The 6,000-nt window shown below is 35.5% G+C and overlaps 1 protein-coding gene across 1 annotated transcript in view; it reads left to right on the top strand.

Annotated features, from left to right (window-relative positions):
• The first annotated feature begins 5,534 nt into the window (after window positions 1–5,534).
• Window positions 5,535–6,000, top strand: part of LOC145248282 (uncharacterized) — a 40,985-nt gene continuing 40,519 nt past the window's right edge. The window contains exon 1 of the mRNA XM_080110154.1: window positions 5,535–5,665. The gene's annotated coding sequence lies outside the window, so the exon portion shown is untranslated. The remainder of the gene's footprint in view (window positions 5,666–6,000) is intronic.

The raw sequence follows: 6,000 nt of genomic DNA, 5'->3' as shown, positions 1-6,000 counted from the left end.
GCTTTCACGAGGAAGGAAATAACTACCTAAATAAATAGAAAAAAAGGTTTTTAATATGAATATCAATACACAAAAATTTATAGGATTATATATAGAGAGAGATGGAGATAAAAAAGAGATAAAAACTATATCTAATATAAGATTCTGTTTTGATGATGAAGAAGAATTATAAGTAATGAAATTCTTTGTAGATCAACAGTAATTAATCTGCTTAACCTTAAATTAAATTTGAACTTCAACAAATTATGTTTGTGAAAAAAAAATGTATAAAATCTTCATATCAGTATCAGTTTAACCTTTAAAGTTTTAGATGCTGAGAAGCTTTAAAGTGAGTCTGGACCATGGTGGGGACTCTCGATGCCATATTCGTGGGAACTGCTCCAGCTTTCCCTTTTTATTGATCTACAAAAGTCTCTCTTCTTTGCTTTCTCCTTCATCCCTTTTCTATCTCTCTCACTTTCCTCAGCCCTGCTTTAGCAGTGTCAGAAACTGATATTAAAAATGTGTGATAAAAAATTGAATAATTCGACCTCCTATCTTTCCAAGCTTATAACTACTTGAAAAATGTAATTCAAACCCTTTTTTTTTTTTAATTAAAGGAGCAAGGACCAAATTAAAAAAAAAAAAAAAACAGGTTTAATAGGAAATTATCCAATATTTGTTTCTTTAAAAAAGATTTCAAGAAAATCAATATATTTTAACTTGCTTTGATAAAATATATGTATATATAAATGCCCAAAAATCACTTATCTATAAAACAAATACTATTCAATGGGTGATTCCATTCTTCATTGTTAAGAATTTATCCATATTTATATTTTAAATTCCATGTATTTTTTAAATAAAAGAATTTTTTAAACAACTATTTGAAAACCCCGCCATTACGTAAGCATTATTACAGTGTTTAGCCAAACGCCGAACTGGTGTTTCTTTTGTTTTGAACTACGGATGAACAGAAGGACGTAAAAACCACATGTTCACATCTGCTGTCTAACCTTGTGCGTGAAGAAATTTGTGTCTTCATAGATGAAACTAGTGATATTTTACTTTTTGCCTTAAAAAAAAAAAAACAGTCGAAGAATTTTTTTTTCTTTGCTCAAAGAAATACATGAGTTTTTGATTTAATATATTTCATTTCCACTTGATGGAGTGAATTTTTTAATATCTAAAAAATAACAAAAAAAACATTGAATGAAATAGAAATAATTTTCGTAATAAAACGAAACTTTCTGTGCAATATAAGAAGATTATAAGGTTTCACTTACAAAAAAAAACACCAACGTGGTTTAAAAAAAAAAAGGTTTTAAAGTTTGGACTTTACAGGTAAATTTGCAAATAACTGTATTTTTTGTTTGTTTGTTTTAAATTAGCTTATTTTATTTATTGATCGTTTATCTTCAATTTGTGATATATAAATTTGAGGTGAGAAAATTAATCATTGTCATTTTAATAGACATTTCAAAATGGGGATGTGAATTTAAAAAAAAAACGCTTGTCTAGAATATTATATTCAGTTTATTGGAAAGAGCATAACATTTTACATTGAACCTGAAAATATCGTAAAAATTGTACGAATAGAATAATTTTGATAGATTTTTAAAGTGAAAAATTGAAAATAAATTAACTCGTAAAATTCAATTGATTTCATTACGTAAACAAAATGGCTGCATAAAGGTTCGCAGGCACTTTGTAAACACTGTTTTTTTTTTTAAATAAAAAATAATATTTTATTATTTTTTAAACAACTTTAATAGTTTATTTTGGAAGTATATTCCACAAAGAAAATGAAGAACCCACTTTAAAAAGAGAAATTACGGGTTTTTTTTTTATATATTTTATTCGCAGCTTTTTGTTAGGGGTGTCAAAAATTTTTTTTTTGTAATTACATTTTCACCCCAAACAAGGCACATTGCCACTTTGTTGTAGGGGCTACTATCAGGGACATAGGCATCAGGGGTACTGTGTAGGGAGTTGGGCAGCAAGCTGTCGATTCACATTACACTTGAACTTCTGCATGTCAGTACAGTTGGGGAAGCAAGGACCTGGAAGGGAATTCCAAAGTCTAGCTGTTCTGGGGAAGAAACTACTGGAGTAGAAGGCTCTCTTACATCTAGGGGTCTCTACTGTGTAGGGGTGGGATTTAGCTGCTTGTCAGGTTTGTCGGGGGTATTTACGTCGAGGGGGCAAAAGTGCTTGCAGTTCGTCAGAGCATTCACCGTTAAAGTACTTGTAGAACAGGCAGAGGGATGCAACGTTTCGTCGATGGGACAGAGGACCTATCAGATTGCCAACTCTCTTTTGAACCTTATCTAGGAGCGAGAGACTAGTGGCAGATGCACCAGCCCAAATATGACAACAATACTCCATACATGGGCGAATGGTGGCCTTATAGAGGTATAGGATACTTTCAGGCATTAATATCTTTCTAGCACGGTAGAGAGAACCTACCTTCTTTGCAGCGGTCCTGGCGATACTCTCAATGTAATTGTTCCAACTCATGTTTCCTGTGAGCATTACCCTGTCAAAAGCCTTAGATATATCTAGAGCTACCGCTCTACCTACCCGGCTTTGTCCGATGACTGGTATATACATTCTGAGATTACAGTTAGGATGTCTGCTGTGGAACGGGCTTGTCTAAATCCATATTCTTGGTTAGTCAGAAGTTTAGCATCTGTAAGGTGATGGACTAGAGCTTGGTTAATTATGGTCTCAAATATTTTGGCGAAAAGTGGAAGGAGGCTAATGGGGCAATAATTTACTGGGTCAGTTCTTTGCAAATCTGATAGGCCCTAAACTGGCATCTAAGCTTCAGCCTCTGTCCCATCGTCGAAACGTTGCATCCCTCTGCCTGTTCTACAAGTATTATAATGGTGAATGCTCTGATGAACTGCAAGCACTTGTGCCCCCACGACGTAAACACCCTCGATAGACCCGACAAGCTGCAAAATCCCACCCCAACACTTTAGAGATCCCTAGATGTAAAAGATCTTTCTACTCCAGTAGTTTCTTCCCCAGAATTGCTAGACTTTGGAATTCCATTCCAGGTCACTGCTTCCCCAACTGTACTGACATGCATAAGTTCAAGTGCAACGTGAACCAACATCTCGCTGCCCAAATCCCTGTAGATGTTTCCCCTGATAGTAGCCCCCTACACCAAAGTGGCAATGTGCCTTGTTTAGGGTGAAAATGTAATAAAAAAAAAAAAAAAAAAGAATTCTTGAAAACTGGTACTACAGAAGCAGTTTTCCAGCAGGCAGGAAAGCAAGATTCATTAAGGCATTTGTTGTAAAGTTTGGAAAGAACTGGAGCTACTTTGGCGGTGCACTTTTTTAATAGCACAGTCGGGATGAGATCAGGTCCACATGCTTTTGCAGTGTCAAGATTTCTTATGTTAGCATGCACCTTAGAAGGGGTGATTTTCAGATCGTCTAGTGTGGCGTCTGTCCGCAAACGAAAGTCAGGAAGGGGGTGGTTGGCACAGTCCAGTCTGGAGTTGGAGGCAAACTGACTGGCAAGCATGTTAGCCTTCTCAGTTGCAGAGCAAACAACCTCATGATTGTTGGATAGTGGGGGAATTGTTGATTGCCCATTATTTACTACACTGTTGTAAATTTTCCAGAAGTCATGGGTTCCTAATTTCTGTGCTTCGGTGCGTTTTTTAGTGGTTTCAGTAAATTCTCTCTTAGCTGTCGCTATTTCTTTCTTACAGTTACTTCTGGCTTCTATATATTTCTGTCTGTTTGAACTGGACTTATGTCGGTTAAATTTATGGTACGCATGCTGCCTTTGCGCTATTGCAGCTGCACAAGTAGAAGTAAACCATTGGGGAGAGTGGGGCTTGCTATAAAATTTGCGCGTGGGAATATGTTCTTCAATTGCCGTTTTGAACCATTCAGTGGCCTCATTTGCGCAATGTTCAGCAGGAAGTGAGAAGATATTTTGCCATGGGGCGTCCCTGATGAGATCCTTGATGGCTTCCCAGTCAGCCTTTTTATAATATCTTGTTGTTTTGAGCAGTGGCTCTTCAGTTTTGGCTCTAAAGTTTAGGGCTTTTTCAACCATTACCACTGCATGATTGGCATTCTCAAGTGGGCTGTGGGAATTAGTTACATAGTCATCGGGAACTGTGGTCAGAAACAGATCTAGAAGTGATGCGTGTTGTTCATGCTGGTCTGGGAAACGGGTTGGAAACATAACCATCTGTAATAGGGAATGAGATATAGAGAAGTTATGTGTTGTGGTTCCAGCTGCGTCTGTGTGAGTAGAAAATCCAAGCCAGTTGCTGTGGTGGACATTGAAGTCACCAAATACATGCACTTGTGCGCTAGTGTCGAGGGAAAGTGCTGTATCTATGCTGTCAGAGACTTTGTTTATTAGGGTACAGTCCTGGGTCGAGGGAGAGCGGTAGAGAAAATAAAAGTAGCTAATGTTATGTGCATGCACATAAAGGCTTGATCGTCCGATTCTAGTTTAGTTTCTCTAGTCAAGGGGAGGGTGTTTCGAATATATACTCCAAACCCGTGCATATATCTGTCAGAGTTCTTACAGCAGAGTGGGAAATATCCAGGCATGTTAAAGTAGTTAGAGGGGATGGAAGAGTGTAGGTTAAAAATTATCTATTGTTTCATTTTCATTTTTGTTCATTCTCTAAATTCGTAATTCAGTTTTAGAAGTATTTGTCCCCTGCTTCAGACATATGTAATTTTACATACATAATTCTTGTGTTTTTTTATATTGAATAACATTCTGTTTCAGTATAAATCGAATCGTGTTCCTTTTTCTCTTTTTAAATGTAATTTTTAAGAAAATGGCAAACGAATTTCAATTTAAGAAATATATATAAAGTCCTCACGACTATTCCTGGTTCTAAAAACCTAACATTTCTTCCCAAGAAACTGTTTCCAAGAACTGTGAACATCTCGTAAATCATTTAATGACTTAATATTTCCTTTGTGTGTTGACACGGCACACACATATAAAATACAACCAAAAAAATGATTTATCTTTATTGTTAAATAAAACTTTATTATAAATGTTACAGTTCGTTTGGCTATTATGCAGAATCTGACACTTTTATTATTTTTGTTTTTGGTGAGGTGTGAGCGATTTTTATCTATGTGCACGTCGCTGATATGATGCTAGCATCGATGAGGATCAGCTATTCCTCGTTAGCAACCATTACGCTCACTCCTCTTACCATTAAAAATTTATTAAAATTTGCTCCAATTTTGTACCTCGTCTTATCTGACGGTCGCCTTATACGCCAAAATATACAGTATTTCTTGCTTTTCTTTTATTGAATATTGAATAAGTTCAGTTTCAGTATAATATGTATTCCCTGTTTTTCTCTTTTTCACTGTATTTCCTAATTCTTTTTGCAAAAAAAAAACCTCTTATTCATTATCGCCACCCTGCCTGTTCGACAGATCTAACTCGTTTTTACTTCAGGAATGACGTCATTTTTCAGTGACCAGACCTGCTTTACGGTGGGCGTGAAATGTCTCAATCAAGGTGAGTACTTCGTTGCGAGTTATCTCCCTCGTAATTCTTACAACAAACGTGGTTTTCGAAAAAGGAGAGTTCGTCGAAATATTGGTATGGCAGCACACAGGTGTTAAAACGAACACAACCACGAAATTAGATAACACGCCGGAGCCGTTTATCGGTAAATAGCATGTTTATTTGTTTTAGTATCTATTACTATTGACATCTGGCACGTAAATATAGCTATTTGTCTGAAAAAATAAAGCATTTTGCTTCTAAGATGAAACTGTGTTTATTTTTCATAAGTCTTTGTTGATCTTGGAACCTCATTTATTTAAACGAAAAAACTCTTCAAAGAGAATTCCTCAATTTTTTATTTATATAATGTTGTGGTGTTTTTTCTTTGTTTTATTTATTTATTTTGCCCTAAAAATATCTTGTATAATAATAATAATAATAATAATAATAGCTTTATTTTTCATATTTATGAGGAGAAATAGGAAGTTCGAGATGTTT

The sequence above is a fragment of the Euprymna scolopes genome, chromosome 26 (genome assembly GCF_053919585.1).
Source record: "Euprymna scolopes isolate OS-2025 chromosome 26, ASM5391958v1, whole genome shotgun sequence".
NCBI classification, from domain to species: Eukaryota; Metazoa; Mollusca; class Cephalopoda; order Sepiida; family Sepiolidae; genus Euprymna; species Euprymna scolopes.
This window is presented reverse-complemented; position numbering and strand designations above follow the sequence as displayed.